The sequence below is a fragment of the Triticum dicoccoides genome, chromosome 2B (genome assembly GCF_002162155.2).
Source record: "Triticum dicoccoides isolate Atlit2015 ecotype Zavitan chromosome 2B, WEW_v2.0, whole genome shotgun sequence".
Classification (NCBI taxonomy): Eukaryota; Viridiplantae; Streptophyta; class Magnoliopsida; order Poales; family Poaceae; genus Triticum; species Triticum dicoccoides.
Genome location: NC_041383.1, coordinates 40,279,035 through 40,301,093, shown reverse-complemented (window position 1 = coordinate 40,301,093; position 22,059 = coordinate 40,279,035). Strand labels below are relative to the sequence as shown.

The 22,059-nt window shown below is 46.1% G+C and overlaps 2 non-coding genes across 2 annotated transcripts; both read right to left on the bottom strand.

Annotated features, from left to right (window-relative positions):
• Nucleotides 1-13,216: 13,216 nt before the first annotated feature.
• LOC119266167 lies at nt 13,217-13,319 on the bottom strand. The gene has a single exon (XR_005131898.1). It is a non-coding gene; the product is annotated as a U6 spliceosomal RNA (small nuclear RNA).
• A 1,885-nt stretch (nt 13,320-15,204) lies between these two features.
• Nucleotides 15,205-15,307, bottom strand: LOC119266170. Its single transcript, XR_005131901.1, has one exon. It is a non-coding gene; the product is annotated as a U6 spliceosomal RNA (small nuclear RNA).
• Nucleotides 15,308-22,059: the final 6,752 nt, after the last annotated feature.

Genomic DNA, 22,059 nt, shown 5'->3' with positions numbered 1-22,059 from the left:
ATCGCGTGCGGAAGCTTGCAAGGTGATGATGTAGTCGTACTCGACGTGATCCAAATCACCGATGACCAGCGCCGAACGGACGGCACCTCCGCGTTCAACACACGTACGGGACGGGAGACGTCTCCTCCTTCTTGATCCAGCAAGGGGGAAGGAGAGGTTGATGAAGATCCAGCAGCACGACGGCGTGGTGGTGGATGCAGGGCGTCACAGCAGCAGGGCTTCGCCGAGACTACGAGGGAGAGACGTAACGGGGGGAGGTGGAGGCGCCAGGGGCTGGTGTATGAAGTCCCTCCTCTCCCCCACTATATATAGGGGTGCCTAGGGGGGCTGGTGCGCAGCCTAGGAGATCTGATCTCCTAGGTGCGGCGGCCAGGGGGGGTTTTCCCTCCCCCCAAGGCACCTAAGAGGTGCCTTACCCTCCTAGGACTCTTGCCCCCTTAAACCCTAGGCGCATGGGCCTATGTGGGGCTGGTGCCCTTGGCCCATTAGGCCAAGGCGCACCCCCCTACAGCCCATGTGGCCCCCCGGGACAGGTGGACCCACCCGGTGGACCCCCGGGACCCTTCCGGTGGTCCCGGTACAATACCGATAACCCCGAAACTTGTCCCGATGCCCGAAATAGCACTTCCTATATATAATTCTTTACCTCCGGACCATTCCGGAACTCCTCGTGACGTCCGGGATCTCATCCGGGACTCCGAACAACATTCGGGTTTCTGCATATCCATATCTTCATAACCCTAGCGTCACCGAACCTTAAGTGTGTAGACCCTACGGGTTCGGGAGACATGCAGACATGACCGAGACGCTCTCAGTCAATAACCATCAGCGGGATCTAGATACCCATGATGGCTCCCACATGCTCCTCGATGTTGTCATCGGATGAACCACTATGTCGAGGATTCGATCAAACCCTGTATGCAATTCCCTTTGTCAATCGGTACGTTACTTGCCCGAGACTCGATCGTCGGTATCCCAATACCTTGTTCAGTCTCGTTACCGGCAAGTCACTTTACTCGTACCGTAATGCATGATCCCGTGTCCAACACCTTGGTCACATTGAGCTCAATATGATGATGCATTACCGAGTGGGCCCAGAGATACCTCTCCGTCATACGGAGTGACAAATCCCAGTCTCGATCCGTGTCAACCCAACAGCTACTTTCGGAGATACCTGTAATGCACCTTTATAGTCACCCAGTTACGTTGTGACGTTTGATACACCCAAGGCACTCTTATGGTATCCGGGAGTTACACGATCTCATGGTCGAAGGAAAAGATACTTGACACTTGCAAAGCTCTAGCAAAACGAACTACACGATCTTTTATGCTATGCTTAGGATTGGGTCTTGTCCATCACATCATTCTCCTAATGATGTGATCCCGTTATCAACGACATCCAATGTCCATAGTCAGGAAACCATGACTATCTGTTGATCACAACGAGCTGGTCAACTAGAGGCTTACCAGGGACATAGTGTGGTCTAAGTATTCACACGTGTATTACGATTTCCGGATAATACAGTTATAGCATGAATAAAAGACAATTATCATGAACAATGAAATATAATAATACTTTTATTATTGCCTCTAGGGCATATTTCCAACAGTCTCCCACTTGCACTAGAGTCACCAATCTAGTTACATTGTGATGAATCGAACACCCATAGAGATCTGGTGTTGATCATGTTTTGCACGTGAGAGAGGTTTAGTCAGCGGATCTGCGACATTCAGATCTGTGTGCACTTTGCAAATCTCTATGTCTCCATCTTGAACATTTTCACGGATGGAGTTGAAACGACGCTTGATGTGCCTGGTCTTCTTGTGAAACCTGGGCTCCTTTGCGAGGGCAATAGCTCCAGTGTTGTCACAGAAGAGTTTGATCGGCCCCGACGCATTGGGTATGACTCCTAGGTCGGTGATGAACTCCTTCACCCAAATCGCTTCATGTGCTGCCTCCGAGGCTGCCATGTACTCCGCTTCACACGTAGATCCCGCCACGACGCTCTGCTTGCAGCTGCACCAGCTTACTGCTCCACCATTCAACATATACACGTATCCGGTTTGTGACTTAGAGTCATCCAGATCTGAGTCGAAGCTAGCGTCGACGTAACCCTTTACGACGAGCTCTTCGTCTCCTCCATAAACGAGAAACATGTCCTTTGTCCTTTTCAGGTACTTCAGGATATTCTTGACCGCTGTCCAGTGTTCCTTACCGGGATTACTTTGGTATCTTGCTACCAAACTCACGGCAAGGTTTACATCGGGTCTGGTACACAGCATGGCATACATAATAGATCCTATGGCTGAGGCATAGGGGACGACACTCATCTTTTCTCTATCTTCTGCCGTGGTCGGTGACTGAGCCGAGCTCAGTCTCATACCTTGTAACATAGGCAAGAACCCCTTCTTGGACTGATCCATTCTGAATCTCTTCAAAATCTTATCAAGGTATGTGCTTTGTGAAAGACCTATGAGGCGTCTCGATCTATCTCTATAGATCTTGATGCCTAATATATAAGCAGCTTCTCCAAGGTCCTTCATTGAAAAACACTTATTCAAGTAGGCCTTTATGCTGTCCAGAAATTCTATATTATTTCCCATCAGGAGTATGTCATCTACATATAATATGAGAAATGCTACAGAGCTCCCACTCACTTTCTTGTAAACGCAGGCTTCTCCATCAGTCTGCATAAACCCAAACGCTTTGATCATCTCATCAAAGCGAATGTTCCAACTCCGAGATGCTTGCACCAGTCCATAAATGGATCGCTGGAGCTTGCATACTTTGTTAGCGTTCCGAGGATCGACAAAACCTTTCGGCTGCATCATATACAGTTCTTCCTTAAGATGCCCGTTAAGGAATGCTGTTTTGACGTCCATCTGCCATATCTCATAATCATAGTATGCGACAATTGCTAACATGATTCGGACGGACTTTAGCTTTGCTACGGGAGAGAATGTCTCGTCGTAGTCAATCCCTTGAACCTGTCGATAACCCTTAGCGACAAGTCGAGCTTTATAGATGGTAACATTACCATCCGCGTCCGTCTTCTTCTTAAAGATCCATTTGTTTTCTATCGCTCGCCGATCATCGGGCAAGTCTGTCAAAGTCCATACTTTGTTTTCATACATGGATTCTATCTCGGATTTCATGGCTTCAAGCCATTTGTTGGAATCCGGGCCCGCCATTGCTTCTTCATAGTTCGAAGGTTCATTGTTGTCTAACAACATGATTTCCAGGACAGGGTTGCCGTACCACTCTGGTGCGGAACGTGTCCTTGTGGACCTACGAAGTTCAGCAGTAACTTGATCCGAAGTACCTTGATTATTATCATGGTTTTCCTCTTCAGTTGGTGTGGGCATCACAGGAACGGTTTCCTGCGCTGCGTCACTATCCCGCTCAAGAGGTAGTACTTCATCGAGTTCTGCTTTCCTCCCACTTACTTCTTTCGAGAGAAACTCTTTTTCCAGAAAGCATCCGTTCTTGGCAACAAAGATCTTGCCTTCGGATCTTAAGTAGAAGGTATACCCTATAGTTTCCTTAGGGTATCCTATGAATACACATTTTTCCGACTTGGGTTCGAGCTTTTCAGGTTGAAGTTTCTTGACATAAGCTTCGCATCCCCAAACTTTTAGAAACGACAGCTTAGGTTTCTTTCCAAACCATAATTCATACGGTGTCGTCTCAACGGATTTAGACGGTGCCCTATTTAAAGTGAATGTAGCTGTCTCTAGAGCGTATCCCCAAAATGATAGCGGTAAGTCGGTAAGAGACATCATAGATCGCACCATATCCAATAGAGTGCGATTACGACGTTCGGACACACCGTTTCGCTGAGGTGTTCCAGGCGGCGTGAGCTGTGAAACGATTCCACATTTCTTTAAGTGTGTACCAAATTCGTGACTTAAGTATTCTCCTCCACGATCTGATCGTAAGAATTTTATCTTTCGGTCACGTTGATTCTCCACCTCATTCTGAAATTCCTTGAACTTTTCAAAGGTCTCAGACTTGTGTTTCATTAAGTAGACATACCCATATCTACTCAAGTCATCTGTGAGAGTGAGAACATAACGATATCCTCCGCGAGCTTCAACGCTCATTGGACCGCACACATCGGTATGTATGATTTCCAACAAGTTGGTTGCTCGCTCCATTGTTCCGAAGAACGGAGTCTTGGTCATTTTGCCCAAGAGGCATGGTTCGCACGTGTCAAACGATTCATAATCAAGAGACTCTAAAAGTCCATCGGTATGGAGCTTCTTCATGCGCTTGACACCAATGTGACCAAGGCGGCAGTGCCACAAGTATGTGGGACTATCGTTATCAACTTTAAATCTTTTGGTATCTACACTATGAACATGTGTAATATTACGCTCGAGATTCATTAAGAATAAACCATTGACCATCGGAGCATGACCATAAAACATATCTCTCATATAAATCGAACAACCATTATTCTCAGACTTAAATGAGTAGCCATCTCGTATTAAACGAGATCTAGATACAATGTTCATGCTCAAACTTGGCACTAAATAACAATTATTGAGGTTCAAAACTAATCCCGTAGGTAAATGTAGAGGCAGCGTGCCGACGGCGATCACATCGACTCTGGAACCATTCCCGACGTGCATCGTCACCTCGTCCTTTGCCAGTCTCCGTTTATTCCGCAGCTCCTGCTGTGAGTTACAAATATGAGCAACGGCACCGGTATCAAATACCCAGGAGTTACTACGATTACTGGTAAGGTACACATCAATCACATGTATATCAAATATACCTTTGGTGTTGCCGGCCTTCTTATCCGCTAAGTATTTGGGGCAGTTCCGCTTCCAGTGACCCTTCCCCTTGCAATAAAAGCACTCAGTCTCAGGCTTGGGTCCATTCTTTGAATTCTTCCCGGTAACTGGCTTACCAGGCGCGGCAACATCTTTGCCGTCCTTCTTGAAGTTCTTCTTACCCTTGCCCTTCTTGAACTTAGTGGTCTTATTGACCATCAACACTTGATGTTCTTTCTTGATTTCAGCCTCTGCTGACTTCAGCATCGAGAACACTTCAGGAATGGTCTTTTCCATTCCCTGCATGTTGTAGTTCATCACAAAGCTCTTGTAGCTTGGTGGGAGCGACTGGAGGATTCTGTCAATGACCGCCTCATCTGGGAGGTTAATGTTCAGCTGGGTCATACGGTTGTGCAACCCAGACATCTTCAGGATGTGCTCACTGACAGAACTGTTTTCCTCCATCTTACAACTGTAGAACTTGTCGGAGACATCATATCTCTCGACCCGGGCATGAGCTTGGAAAACTAGTTTCAGCTCTTCGAACATCTCATATGCTCCGTGATGCTCAAAACGCTTTTGGAGCCCCGGTTCTAAGCTGTAAAGCATGCCGCACAGAACGAGGGAGTAATCATCAGTGCGAGACTGCCAAGCATTCATAACGTCTTGGTTCTCTGGGACGGGAGCGTCACCTAGCGGTCCTTCTAGGACATATTGTTTCCTGGCAGCTATGAGGATGATCCTCAGGTTCCGGACCCAGTCCGTATAGTTGCTGCCATCATCTTTCAGCTTGGTTTTCTCTAGGAACGCGTTGAAGTTCATGTTGACATTAGCGTTTGCCATTGATCTACAAGACATATTTGCAAAGGTTTTAGACTAAGTTCATGATAATAAAGTTCTAATCAAATTATGAACTCCCACTTAGATTAGACATCCCTTTAGTCATCTAGGTGTTACACGATCCGAGTCGACTAGCCCGTGTCCGATCATCACGTGAGACGGACTAGTCATCGTCGGTGAACATTTTCATGTTGATCGTATCTTCTATACGATTCGTGTTCGACCTTTCGGTCTCCGTGTTCCGAGGCCATGTATGCACATGCTAGGCTCGTCAAGTTAACCCTAAGTGTTTTCGCTGTGTAAAACTGTCTTACACCCGTTGTATGTGAACGTAAGAATCCATCACACCCGATCATCACGTGGTGCTTAGAAACGACGAACTGTAGCAACGGTGCACAGTTAGGGGAGAACACTTCTTGAAATTTTATAAGGGATCATCTTATTTACTACCGTCGTCCTAAGTAAACAAGATGCATAATTCATAATAAACATCACATGCAATTATATAGTTGTGACATGATATGGCCAATATCATATAGCTCCATTGATCTTCATCTTCGGGGCTCCATGATCATCTTGTCACCGGCTTGACACCATGATCTCCATCATCATGATCTCCATCATCGTGTCTTCATGAAGTTGTCACGCCAACGACTACTTCTACTTCTATGACTAACGTTTAGCAATAAAGTAAAGTAGTTTACATGACGTTATTCAATGACACGCAGGTCATACAAAAAAATAATGACAACTCCTATGGCTCCTGCCGGTTGTCATACTCATCGACATGCAAGTCGTGAATCCTATTACAAAGAACATGATCTCATACATCACAATTCATCATTCATCACAACTTCTGGCCATATCACATCACATGATCAATCGCTGCAAAAAACAAGTTAGACGTCCTCTAATTGTTGTTGCATCTTTTACGTGGCTGCAATTGGGTTCTAGCAAGAACGTTTTCTTACCTACGAATCACCACAACGTGATTTTGTCAACTTCTATTTACCCTTCATAAGGGCCCTGTTCATCGATTCCGCTCCAACTAAGGTGGGAGAGACAGACACCCGCCAGCCACCTTATGCAACTTGTGCATGTCAGTCGGTGGAACCGGTCTCACGTAAGAGTATGTGTAAGGTTGGTCCGGGCCGCTTCATCCCACAATACCGTTGAGCAAGAAAAGACTAGTAGAGGCAAGTAAGATGACAAAATCCACGCCCACAACAAAGTTGTGTTCTACTCGTGCAAAGAGAACTACGCATAGACCTAGCTCATGATGCCACTGTTGGGGAACGTTGCAGAAAATTAAAATTTTTCCTACGGTTTCACCAAGATCCATCTATGAGTTCATCTAAGCAACGAGTCTAGGGAGAGAGTTTGCATCTACATACCACTTGTAGATCGCGTGCGGAAGCTTGCAAGGTGATGATGTAGTCGTACTCGACGTGATCCAAATCACCGATGACCAGCGCCGAACGGACGACACCTCCGCGTTCAACACACGTACGGGACGGGAGACGTCTCCTCCTTCTTGATCCAGCAAGGGGGGAGGAGAGGTTGATGAAGATCCAGCAGCACGACGGCGTGGTGGTGGATGCAGGGCGTCACAGCAGCAGGGCTTCGCCGAGACTACGAGGGAGAGACGTAACGGGGGGAGGTGGAGGCGCCAGGGGCTGGTGTATGAAGTCCCTCCTCTCCCCCACTATATATAGGGGTGCCAGGGGGGCGCCGGCCCTAGTAGATGAGATCTACTAGGGGGGCGGCGGCCTAGGGGAGGTTTCCCTCCCCCCAAGGCACCTAGGGGTGCCTTCCACCACTAGGACTCCTCCTAGGGGGAAACCCTAGGCGCATGGGCCTATAGGGGCTGGTGCCCTTGGCCCATGATGGCCAAGGTGCACCCCCTACAGCCCATGTGGCCCTCCGGTACAGGTGGCCCCACCCGGTGGACCCCCGGGACCCTTCCGGTGGTCCCGGTACAATACCGATAACCCCGAAACTTGTCCCGATGCCCGAAATAGCACTTCCTATATATAATTCTTTACCTCCGGACCATTCCGGAACTCCTCGTGACGTCCGGGATCTCATCCGGGACTCCGAACAACATTCAGGTTTCTGCATATCCATATCTTCATAACCCTAGCGTCATCGAACCTTAAGTGTGTAGACCCTACGGGTTCGGGAGACATGCAGACATGACCGAGACGCTCTCAGTCAATAACCATCAGCGGGATCTGGATACCCATGATGGCTCCCACATGCTCCTCGATGTTGTCATCGGATGAACCACGATGTCGAGGATTCGATCAAACCCTGTATGCAATTCCCTTTGTCAATCGGTATGTTACTTGCCCGAGACTCGATCGTCGGTATCCCAATACCTTGTTCAGTCTCGTTACCGGCAAGTCACTTTATTCGTACCGTAATGCATGATCCCGTGTCCAACACCTTGGTCACATTGAGCTCATTATGATGATGCATTACCGAGTGGGCCCAGAGATACCTCTCCGTCATACGGAGTGACAAATCCCAGTCTCGATCCGTGTCAACCCAACAGCTACTTTCGGAGATACCTGTAATGCACCTTTATAGTCACCCAGTTACGTTGTGACGTTTGATACACCCAAGGCACTCTTACGGTATCCGGGAGTTACACGATCTCATGGTCGAAGGAAGAGATACTTGACACTTGCAAAGCTCTAGCAAAACGAACTACACGATCTTTTATGCTATGCTTAGGATTGGGTCTTGTCCATCACATCATTCTCCTAATGATGTGATCCCGTTATCAACGACATCCAATGTCCATAGTCAGGAAACCATGACTATCTGTTGATCACAACGAGCTGGTCAACTAGAGGCTTACCAGGGACATAGTGTGGTCTAAGTATTCACACGTGTATTACGATTTCCGGATAATACAGTTATAGCATGAATAAAAGACAATTATCATGAACAATGAAATATAATAATACTTTTATTATTGCCTCTAGGGCATATTTCCAACAGTTTCTTTAACGGGCTAAATATCGAGGTGCAGGAACGTGTTGAGATGGTGGTCTACTACAACATACAAGATCTTGTGCATCAAGCTGTGCATGCGGAACAACAGATTAAGCGGCGCCAAGTCAACACAATTCCCAGTACCACTTTGAACACATGGCGACGCTCCCAACATCAGAGTGAGGATATCGGTCCTAGCTCGAGGACGACAACATCAAATCGCCCTCATGGTTCCGTGCAAAAGAATGCTTCAAAATCAGGACCGTCGAGGGTTGATTCTAGTGCACAGTCGACCAATCGTTCCAGTGACATAGAGTGTTTCAAGTGTGGAGGAAGGGGACATATGAAGCGTGAATGTCCTAATGAGAAGAGAGTATTGCTCACAAAAGATGGCTATGCATCCGCGAGTGATGAAGAGGCAGTTTTTGACACTTCTAGTGAAAAATTTGAAGATGCTGAGAAGGTGACTGCTAGTTTTGAAGCTGCTGAATCATATCCGTCCTTAATGGTGCAGCGTGTGCAAGAGGATCGCATTGAGGATAAGGGGCAGCGTTGGAATATTTTTCAGACTCAATGCAAGATCAACAACACCAATTGCAAGTTGATCATCGACGGTGGAAGCTACACTAATGCAGTCAGCAAGGACTTGGTGGATGCTTTTGCTTTACCAACCTGGAAGCACCCACAACCACACTGTGTCGAATGGTTATATCAGTCGGGCAAACTGAAAGTTACTCACAAGATGCGCATCAATTTTTCGGTTGGCAATTATATCGATACAGTTATCTGTGATGTTCTACCAATGGATGCATGCCATTTGTTGTTGGGGAGGCCATGGCAATATGATCATCGAGCTACACATGATGGGAGGTCCAACACTTATTCCTTTTGGGACTCTGGAAGGCGACGTATGTTACAGCCGATGTTCTCTAGTGCAATCAAGAACGATGTCTGTAAGATCCCTAAAGGTATCTTGAAGCCAAGGATGGCTTCATTTCAAGAGGGGCAGGATGATGTGACCATCTATGCCAAGACTACTGTCACTCGTCCAAGAAATATTAAAGTTACACCGATGCATGAGAAGTTGACCGTGACAGTTCCAAAAGGGAAAGAAGCTGGTATTTTAGAAGCTTTTTCATATATACAGATTGGTTCTATGATACTTCAGATTTCTCCACCGCAAGATGAAGTTAAACCAAATTTTAGGACTCCACCGAAGAAGCTGTGATCCGGTCGGCACAAGAAATACTAGTTTTGTTAGCTTGGTATTATAGTAGAGTCCAAAGGTTGCACAAGTACTAGTTACGTATACGTTTTAAGTCTAGGTTAGTTGGAAGGTGATCAGCGTTGCCGGAGTATTAATTAGTCAAATCTTGTTTTGTTTGGATAGGAGAGTCCGTTTCAGATTCGCTTACATGGAGTCGGTTGAGAAGTGCCTGCGCGCACGTTATAAAAGCAGGGATACGCCGTGTAAAGAAGGTCAAGTTTGGTTTCATCGTGAGTTCAATAATAGTCAGAAAACGTCCTATGTCGAGGGACACCAAATATTGTCTTCGTTGCTGATTCATTGGGATTTTGTTGCTGCTGCGCGTGGAGCCGATCTAATCTACTCAACGCTAGTTTCTTTTGATCTTACGGTCTTGCATATTTGCTCGATCGGAATTTCGTGTGCTATTGCCAGTATCGTGAAAGATCGGGCCGACGGACGACTCGCCATCTAGTTGAGTCTTCATCAACCCTAGTATTCAACACTAAATGGAGAAAAAATAAACAAAGTAAGAACAAACAAAATAAACCAAAAAATTGAGAATAAAAATGAAAATCAAACAAAAAATGGAGAAAACCCATGTCAAAGAACAAAAAGAAAAAACAGAAAAAAAGTGAAAACCATGGAAAAACCGGCGTCGTTTGCCTCAAGTACACATCACGCCAACAACTTGTCGCGTGCAAGACACTAGCGCAGCGGCTAGCGTAGGGAGCCCTCTCCTAGGAGACAAGAGACTGATCCCCGCTTCTCCCATTTTCCCATTTCCTTTTTCGTTTAACTGTGCGTGAAAATGGGCCGGCCCAACTACTCTACACCCTTCAATGGGAGTGGCCTGCAAGAAATAGTCAGCGTGGGGGCACTATCCGTATGTAGCGCAAATGCTTCTTTCTTGGGATGAACACAATGCGCCCTAGTTTGGTCAATATCGACCGGCCCATTTCCGCAGCTTGCGTGCGTTTGTTTTTGACAATCATCTCCTTCTTTGTTTCAATCAAAACGATCTTTGTTTTTGTTTTTATGAATAATCATCATTTACAATCAGGGATAATCATCACTTCACGGGGTGAATCCATGCATACATTAGGAAGAGAAAACCTAACTATCCTAGCTAGTTCATGAGCTACGTGATTATTCTCTCTATTACAATAATGATAGATAACATGAGTGAAGTCTAAAGCCATGAAATAACATTCACTAAATATAGCTACTGAGAAAGAAATGCCATCTTTCAAGGCTGAGACAACCTCTGACTTGTCTGAGTTGATCTCAATCTTACCACATCCAACAGATATTAATTCTCCGACAGCTATGTCTCGCTAATTGCGACACATATGCTCCTCTTACCTTCAACGACAATTTGACTTGGCCGGTCCAATAGGAGCTATTTATGAACTGTATGACCGGTTTGGAGAAAGCTATATGAACAACTGGTGATTTTCGGGATCGTCCATTCGGTTTTGTGAAGGTTTTGCCCATTTTTTATTTTCCTTTTAAATATTTTCCTACTAGTTTACCGGTTTTCTTCCTTTTATTTTTATTCTTTTTTGCTTTTGTTCAATTCCTTATTTGTTTTCTCTGTTAAAACACCTTCGATTTCTCTATACACATGTTTAATATTTTTTAATACATATAGAACATTTTTAGATATATGTCGAGCATTTATCAAATGCACACTGAACATTTTCTTAGTACAGAGTGTGCATTTATTTAACACACATTGAACATTTTTTAAATACATCATGAACATATGTACCTGTTAAACACGTTATTTGTTTTGGAAATGTCATGAACATTTTTAATGGTATGCATTTTTTTAAATCACACAATTGTTTTACATGGTCTGAACATTTTGTTTAAATCATGTGACATATTTTTACTATCATGTAAAAATATTATGTGTGGTGAACATTTTTTAAAGTTGAGTAAGTAACTTTTCGAAATATATGTAGTTAGATTTTTTTAAATAAAAATAAAAGAAAAAGAAGAAGGAAACAGAACCACATAACAAACCAACACGATCTTATTGTGTCGCCCACCAGAGTCTCCCTTGAGGCGGCGCGACCGCCTGTCTTGCTATAAGCGAGATACAAATGTGGCTGATTAATTAGCTAACAACTATTAGATCCTTTGTGCACACATGGAACTATTGATAAACCCTGTGAACAAAAAAATGATAGCATTTTTCTCCAGACACACTCAAGCGAGAAGGAAAACTTGTAAACAAATATTAGAAAAACCCACCCGGGTTTCCTTCCTAATTCTATGTTAATCTGAAAGTTGTTTTCATTTGAAGCTTGGGCTCGACAAGATGCAACTCAGTCTGGGCAATATCCGATCGGCCCATTTACGTAACTCACCTTGTGTGTGTAATCTCTACAAAGGGGAGTTTGTTCTGTCGCCCTCACCTCCCATCCAGCTTTTTCCTCTACTTAATTTTGTTTCCTTGTTGACCGGCCTGTTGGGCTTGTCAATTCAAAATCACTGGCCGACGCATCAAGCATGCAGTTGTACTCATGCTATTCATTATGATGAGATGACTCAACATGCATGATTTTACTCATGGTGTTTTATCATCACGGGGTGGATAGCTCAAGAAGATAGACATGGTTTTTGCAAGCGACAAGGCAACAGTTGTCTCCTCCTACCTCTTTGTCCCCACTTCTCTCACAACTGCTAGAGATTGGTGGCAGGGCCAAGCCCCATCACCGGGAAAATAACAAAGCTGGCGGCAAAGAGCCGCTCCGGTGGCCTTTGACAACGACAGTGGCGGAGCAAGGATTTTCAACATGGGCATGTGGGGTCAAAATACTTTTCTACAACACAAAAATATATAAAAAGTTCATAATAACGACAATGAAACTATATTTAGTTCATTGCAAGAACAAGGAGACAATCATATTACAACTTATTACGTTGTAAAAAACATCTAGGACAAGTACGTTGGGGTGGCATGGTGTGTAAATAGGGCAAGGTATACTAAGGCAAGAGACTTAAATGCGATCCAACGAGCTGGCCAAAAAAAGTTTACCATTGCCAACCGTGCACGCAAAGAGTAGTGATTTAACCGGTATACTAACAATCAATCAGATAGAAAAAGGAACATATACGCACAAATAGATGTGAAACATGCTTCTCCCAAAAAGGAGCCACAGAAATGAAAAAAAAGCATGAAAAAGTACAGTACTGAAGACCAAGGGCTTGGATAGAAGAGAAGGAAAGCGTGGAAGGACGTAGCTGCAAAGGAAAATGCACAGCGGCACAACCGCAGGAGAAGATGGCCCAGGGTTGTATCTGTAAAATGCTAGGGACCGGCGCGTGAAATGTCAAAAAAATTTGGACCATTTCTCGATTTGTGCGTGTCATCCTTGCGCAGGGGCCATGCTAATCTTCTCTGTATCGTTCCAATTTTATCGGATGTCCCCAAAGGGACGATAAGGAAGGAAGGGCGACGGTTATAAACCGGTCACGAGCTCCTTCGCTAACCGATGTGGTACTAAACTAGCTGCGGTGCGCTGCTGTCTCCCACGAGCCGCAGGAACCGCGGGATGGCCAGTGGGCCGCATCTGCGTGCCGCCTGGTTCTTCCTCGACTGGCCCAACTTGAAGCGAACTGGAGAACGCATACCGGACCAGGGCCCTATCCCAGTGGCAGGTTACGTTTCTCAACAGAGAAAAAAAAGAGTAGTGGCAGGTTTATACGCGACGGACGTGGGATGCGGATTCCTCTTCTGAATTCTGCACTCCACATCAATTTTTTTTTACTCTGCACTGTACATGATAAGAGCGACCAAAACCAGAATATCCACGTGACGGACACAGTTCTTCTTCGCTTATTTGGTCGTCATTTTTATCAGTTCCAAAACGTGAGTTTTTGACCTTGGACAAGTTTTCCTTTTTCCGTTGCATGGTCTTTTCCTTGGAAAATTCATATAGTTCACGAAAAGATCCATTTTTACAAATAGCCGGTCTTTGTGTTTTGTCATGTAGAATTCAATTGAATGAACCACTGGTCCCTAATCTTCAACACTTCTTTCTACCGCCTTCGCTTAAACGGTGCACGCATTTTTCGATATTCAAGTTAAACCATGAATTTAACCAAAGAAATGTTGCTATGTGTACCCGCAAAAGAAAAGAAAAGAAGGAAATGTTGTTATGTGTCACAAAAATTATACCACTAAATTTATACTCCCTCCAGTTCAAAATATAAGGCATGCTAATCTTTTTAGAAATCAAAGTTCTATAATTTTGATTGTTGACCAAGTTTATTGGGAACAAAATATCAGTATGTACAATACCAAATCATTCACATTAGATTCTTCACAAAATGTATTTTTTATATTTTATTTATGTAGTATGGTCGGTGTTGATATATCTTGCTATACTTTGTCACACATGGAAACGTTTGATTTTTTGAAAAATGAATACACATTAAATTTTGAAATAGATGGGGTGTAATTACAAGGAGCATGATTCATAAATTATTGGTCTATATATTGAAGGATCAAAGTTAAATATCGAAAGACATGTGCACCTTATAAAGTGAATATATAAGAGGGTAGCAGCCTAGCAGGGGTGGAAATGAGGACGACGGTAACTATTGCTACGTGAATTTATCAGTGCCCTCTCATTGGGGTGGTGTTCGTCGCCTGATGGTCGGTGGTGACATGACAATATGGCGAGGTGGGTCAAGGGCACTAGATAGCGACCGCGGGCTAGGTGGATGAGTACGAGAGCCAATGGGACGAGAAAGTGGATTCAATAGAGCACTATAGGAGAGGATAAGAAAAAAAAAGGGACGGTCTACACCTCGGGCACCTGGAAAAGATTAATATCTTAGCCACCAGATGCAAATGGATGATTGGATCATCGTCCTAATCCTCTCAACCACTTTCTTCTCCCCACACATGGATCACACGCAAGTCTACCATCCACCGAACTGTCGCACTATATCCACCTACCTCCTCCCTTCCCTTCCCCACGGTCGGTGGGTGTTGCCCCGCACCGCCTCGTCGCTAAACTATTTTTTGACTGCAATAACCATTCACCGCTAGAAATGAGGATCTAGTAAACGCTAGAGGAACATCAGTTTGGGCATCACCCCACACAACGCAGGCTTGCAATCTTTCACCACCAGTCCAGAGGTTTGGAGAAACCAAGTCATGCCGCCGAGTAAATCGAAAGAAAGGGGTCTAAATTGCTTCGCTTAATTGATGCACCACCTATCAAGATTCAAAAGAGAGCCAACAGACCTGGCAACAAAAGATGGCCCAAGGGCGTAGCTGTAAAATGCACAGGGACCGGAGCGCAAAATCTTGAAAAAATTTGGACCATTTCTCGATTTGTGCGTGTCATCCTTGTGCAGGGGCCATGCTAATCTTCTCTGTATCGTTCCAATTTTATCGGATGTTCCTGAAGGGATGATGAGGAAGGAAGGACGACGCTTATAAACCAGTGTACGATCATACACGCAAATGTGTACGATCAAGATCAAGGACTCGCGGAAAGATATCACAACACAACTCTAGACACAAATTAAAATAATACAAGCTTTATATTACAAGTCAGGGGCCTCGAGGGCTCGAATACATAAGCTCGAATGCACAAGAGTCAGCGGAAGCAACAATATCTGAGTACAGACATAAGTTAGACAAGTCTGCCTTGAGAAGGCCAGCACAAAAGCATCTACGATCGAAAAGGCAGGGCCTCCTGCCTGGGAGCCTCCTAACTACTCCTGGTCGTCGGCGGTCTTCACGTAGTAGTAGGCACCCTCTGGTAGTAGTAGTCGTCGTCAAAGGTGGCGTCTGGATCCTAGGCTGCGACATCTGGTTGCATCAACCGGAAAGAAGAAGAAAGGGGGAAAAGAGGGAGCAAAGAAACCGTGAGTACTCATCCAAAGTACTCGCAAGCAAGGATCTACACTACATATGCAACATTATCAAAGAGGGGCTGTATATGTGGACTAGGCTGCAAAAATGCCGGAATAGAGAGAAGGCCTAGTCCTATCGAAGACTAGCATCTTCTGGAAACCACCATCTTGCAGCAAACAGGAGGGAGTAGAGTAGCATAAAGTAAAGTAGTAGTGGTGTTATCAACCTCGGCCAGAGATCCTTTCTCGACTCCCTGTGAGAAAGCAATCCCAGAGCCATACTATCCAGTTATCACCTCATCACAATCCAATTCTCATCACAAGTATCCAGTTCTAGTTGTATCGATCGGGATACAACTCCAAGTGTCTGTTACCGTAGGATAGGCTATCGATAGATGTTTTCTTCCTTGCAGGGGTGCACCAACTTACCCACCATGCTCGCTTAACTCTGGCAGGACACACTTTCCTGGGTCATGCCCGGCCTCGGTCAAACAATACGCCGCAACCCGACCTAGGCTTAATAGAGAGGTCAGCACGCCGGACTAAACCTATGCCCCCAGGGGTCATGGGCCATCTCCCTGGGAACTCCTGCATGTTGCGTGGGCGGCCGGTGAGCAGACCTAGCTACCTTCTTAAAAAAGGAAGGAGCTTACCAGTCCAACCCAGCGCGCGCCGCTCAGTCGCTGACGTCTATTAAGCTTCGGCTGATGTATACGACGCAGAACGCCCATACTATGCACACGTGATGGTTAGTGCTATCAGGCCAGAGGCCCCTCGGATCAAATATCCAAACCGTTAGTGTGTTGGTAGTGCGGTCACGAGCAGAGACTCACGAAACATGTGACCCCGTCGCCCCGTCTCGAGGACTTGCGGCAAGGGCTAAGAATGCCCGGCCACGCCTCGTATTCAACTCTCGGGTACCCTCCAGGTCAACCCGCCTCCACATCACTCGCAATTATGCTCGCGCGGGTACCCCTCAGTGTCAACCCGTCTTTAGTAACATGGATCGGTGTAAAGTCATAGCAATCATAGTAGCTGTGTGTCTAAACATCAAGGGGAAAACCTGAGGAATCACCCCTGGTGAATTCCACTCGATGTAATCATCAAGGTGAGCGTAAGATGAATCACCCTCGATGTCCACACTTGAGGGGCTGCATGACAGAGTCGTATCGGAAGTGGTTAAAGAGGAAATCACCCTCGATGACCACGACCGAATAGCTACACTACAGGGTTAACATCAGAAGTGTCGTAGAGGTCTCACCCTCGGCACTCGATAGTAACCCAGTAGTGTCGAGCAACTAAGGGGAAAGTGATGTGCGGTGCCGGGGGCCTGGTCTTCGATCCCGTTGATCGGGTCTTCAATGATGAAGCAGGGGCAACAAGGACAAGGTGGGGGGTCACTGATGGATCACTAACCAACCTATACTAAGCAGTTTAGGAAAGCAGGTAAGGTAACAATAAGCAGACTATGCATCAGAATAGGAGCAAACAATAACAATAGAAAAATCTAATGCAAGCATGATAGAATGGAATGGGCGATATCGGGATGATCAAAGGGGGGGGGCTGGCCTGGTTGCTCTAGCAAGGAGGGGTCGTCGTTGACGTAGTCGATCACAGGGGCAGCATGGGTCTCAGGGTCTACCGGAGAGAAGAGGGGGAAGAAACAGTAAATATAAAGCAAACATAGCATCACAAAGCATAACGTGGCAATAAGCTGTGCCGGGTGTGACCTAACGTATGGCTACACGATATAGGTAAAGGTGGAATTCAACCGGGAATGTATTCCCGGTTCAGGACCCACTGGTGGAAAAAGGGCCTTTGGTCGCGGTTCGCAACTGCCATTAGTCGCGGTTGCGCAACCGCGACCAAACAGGCGCGACTAAAGGCCCCCCCCCCTTTAGTCGCGGTTGCTTAAGAACCGCGACTAAAGGCCCGTCCACGTGGGCGCCAGGCGGCCGTCGGGGCGGAGGACCTTTAGTCGCGGTTCTTCTGGCCAACCGCGACTAAAGGCCGCCGCAGGTTTAGGGTTTTAGCCCCCCCCTAAACCTGTTTTCTGTTTAATTTGTATTATTTTATTTCTTTTGTGCTTTATTTTATTTTTGAAGGAGTTTCACATATTCTACGGTACTACATACATGCATATGAATGTACAATTTCAAACAAATTTGAAATTAGAACCAAAAAGAATTCAAGAGGAATATACAATATATATTCAATATCATCGGATGACCATATACAATTTTGAACAAGTTTCCATACATAATTTAATGCATATAAAGTTCTACGTCCTCGTAATGGTGTTCTCCTTTAGGATGAAGGACTTCCCTCCTGAACCATCCAGCTAGTTCCTCTTGAAGTGGTCGGAAGCGAGCTTCTGGACTAAGCATCATCCGGAGGTTATTCCTCTGAGCATTGGTATCACTCGGAACCCGCCGCTCAGAGGTGTATCTCCGGATCATCTCACAGACATAGTATGCACATAGATTGGTCCCCGCTGGCTGAATATCCTCACCATTCTTAGCCTTTGACCTTTTGAATTCTAGCTCTTTTTTGAATTCACCGACCTTTGTATCTACGAACCGTCTCCAAACCCTACGAGGCAAAGAAAATTAAATGAACAAGAGAGTTATTAGTTACTTGATATTAGGAAATGAACGAAATAGGCCGATCGATATAGAGCGCAAATGAATGAAAATAATTACTTCTGCAGCATTCTTCTCATGCCGCCCCAAAGCTTTGGATCCTTATTCAGAGAGTCGTGGACGAGACATTTTGATGTGTCAACTTTAATTACTAGCAGAATCCAGTGGAACCTGCGGACACGATACATGCACAGTACGTCATGCATAACTCATCGATTAGCCGGCCACATACCATGCATGGAGTAAACAAAAGAGAATGTGCTCAAGACAGAAACACTCACCCAAAATGGTAAGGAAATAGAATATCACTTTTGAGTTCCTGCTTTGTAAGAAACTGCCACAGGTCTGCCTCCATGTCGGCGGGGTGATGCTCCAACACATATCCATTAACGATGTGTGGGTCAATGAACCCAACATCATGGATGTTCCTTACTCTGCATTCCTTAATCTTCATTCTGCATGTATAATAGCGGACACAACAATATAGTTAGGACATATATATAGTGCAGGCAATATGAACGAGATGGGGTAGAAATAAATCACTTACAGAACGTAGCAACTGATGATAGATTTGTCGAGCTCGCGCAGATTGAAAAGCTGGAACAATTCACTCAGATGAATTTGTACATAGTAATGTTTGAAGTGATGCTCATATCTAACTTCCGCATAAATATATTCTTTGGCGTTTTTATTTTTTATGTAACCCTTGTACCATTTCAGCAGACCTTTCATTTGTGGAGGTAGATCCTCTTCCTGCGCAGGCTCGACGAGAGGCCCATTCTTCACATATGTAATTACTACCTCCTTCACTGGCGCCTCATCAAGGCCTAACAGTTCACGAAGAGTAATACCTAAGTTGGCCGCTTGTTCTCTGGCACTCGTTACAGTCAATCCATGTGCTGCCGCAGCTGCTATGATATCGGGGTCATCCGGACCGGCGGCTTTCACTATAAGAGGGGCAATCGATTGTTTACTTTGTTCCCCGAGCTGGGCAACTCGTTTCCCGCTTTTTTTACTTTCTAATTCCGTTTTCTCGGCCTCCTCCAAGGCTTTGTTCTCCTGGTTCTCCGCCCGCTCTTTCTTCTCCTTCAACATGAGTGCCTGCCTACGAAGTTCACGTGCATAGTCGTCAGGCAGATTCTTCGCGGCTTGGGACGGTGTGCTCAAAAATGACTTAGCCCACTTCTTTTGCTCATCAGAAAATACTGGCTTGGGCTCGGGCTCTCTTTTCTTCTTGCATTCCGCCTTCCATTTCTCATGATCAGCAGCCGCGGCCGCGGCAGTTTCCTCGGCACTATGTTCCCAAGGCCTTGTGGGGAGAGGATTCAGTGATGGCTCCGGTACCTTTGTGGTCTTAGGTACATAAGGGTCCGGGTTAATAATCCAGGACTGCTTCTGCTTCTTTGCCAGAGGTGGATTGGGGGGCGGCGTCTGATCACCCGCCGGACGAGGACTGGGGGGCGGCGTCTGATCACCCGCCGGACGTTGTGGACTGGGGGGCGTCGGCTGACGTGACGGAGGTGTAGGTGAACAGCCGCCACTACCACCACCGTAGGGGGGTGGACTTGTTGTCCTTGGCGCCTCGCCTGGAAACTTGATAAACTTCTTTTGCCATAGAATGAAATGGCGCTTGACATCTCCAGGTCTTTTCTCCCCTTCAGGTGTAGCAATGTCAATCTCCAGGTCCTCAAACCCTTGGACTATGTCCTCCACCGTGACACGAGCATAGCCATATTGAATGGGGTTGTTGTGGTGGAGTGCTCCAGGTAAACATGGTAAAGCACTGCCGATGGCTACCTTCATGGACATGTTCCCGATAGGATAATACAGATGACATTCTTTCATCTCCTTTATATCATCCACGGGGTAGCGAGGAGGCTCCGGTGCAGTAATTTCGACCACCAGAGGCTCCGGTGCAGTAATTTCGACCACCAGAGGCTCCGGTGCAGTAATTTCGATCGTTGGTGCATCTGCACCAGCCGATGGGGCCTCCGTGGAAGCCACACTGCTTCTCCGCTGCTGGCTTCTGAGATCCGCTGGATGATCTTCATGCTGCGCCCGAGCTGCATCTCTTTCGGCTACTAGTACACTCACGGTTTTCTTCATCACATCCATTTCCGATGCCAACCGCGCCACAACATCTGCTTCCCGATCCATCTTTCTCTTCCGGCTTCTGTAACCGTACGGGTCATCGTTCTGGGGGAACCCTATTTTCCACGGAATGTGCCCCATGCCTCGTACACGTCCTCCGTGTTCAGGATTCCCGAGGGCTTTTGTCAGCGCGTCGTTCTCTCTGTTGAACTTGATCTTCCCCTCTTGAGCATCCCTCATTGCGTCAATAAGGGCTTGGGTGGGTTTAATTATTTTGCCCCGGTAAACACACTCCCCTGTCTCCGGGTTCAGCGTTCCCCCATGCCCGTACCACCAGCTTTTGGCCCTTGGGTCCCATCCCTCCGTACCTGGACGGATTCCTCGCGCCCTCAGCTCGTTCTCCATCTTCTCCCACCTAGGCTCCCAAAGGCGATACCCTCCTGGCCCCATAATATGATTGTACTCCTTCTTAGCCGCATTTTCCTTAATTTTTTTCGATATTTGAATGAACTGCTCCGATTTCTTTTGCTTCACAAATTCTGGCCAATCATGTTTCAGTTTCTCATATTATCCTTTGAAATCCGGAGTCTTGTTCTGCTTGACAAAGTCATGGGCTAGATTTTGCTTGAATTTCCGGAATGCGTCGGCCATCTTATGAAGAGCGAACTGTTTGACTAGCCTCCTCCTCTCCTTGTTTTCCTCAATCTTGTTACCCTCCTCATCGAATTTGTTGTATTCCAGAGGTAGAACGAAATGTTCCATAAGCTTCTTGAAGCAATCTTTTTTTGTTCTCTTATCGACAAAAGTGAAACCAGCAATTCGTGCCTTCTTTGGCTTATTCCACTCCTGGACGGTGATCGAGACGTTGTCTCTAACAATGGCTCCGCATTGGTTGACAAACTTGGTGGCGTTCTTGCGGGGCTTCAGCGGCCTGCCGGTTGCACTGTCGACAACCTCGATGGTGCATGTTTCTCCTTGTTTCATCGTCTTGGTTGCGCCACGCTTTGACGACGTACTCGATTGTTTCGACGATCCGGCCGAGGGCTAAAATAAGAAAGAGAGTCGCGCGCGTTAGTACACACATATTTATTCAAATCAGTTAGTTTGTATCACCAGAGGCTCAATGTATATATATATACCTCGGCGCCGGAGGTGGTTGCTACTTCCATTTGAAGATCGTCGTTTATCGACGTTTGTTCGGCATCATCTTGCTGACGGTGCCCTTCATCTTCACCGTCAAGGTTCAGATAAGAAGAGATATCATCTTCTTCTTGTCCGGTCGGCACATATAGAATATCGCCGTTTATGATGCCGAACATATGTGCTTCACCGTCCGGATCATAGTTGTCCATAATCGGGTCAGCTCTATCGTCCGCCATTATGTCAGTCCTGAAAACATGTAGTAAAAACAAATTAATTAAGTGAAGAAGGGGGGCGGTGGCGGTGGCGGTGGCGAAAGGGCGGTGGCAAAAGGAGGGGGTGAGGAAGGGGTGGGAGAGGGTGTCGCGGTAGAGCGCGAGACGGGGCGGCAGACGACGGCGTCACGGAGAGGGAGGCGAGGACAACACACAT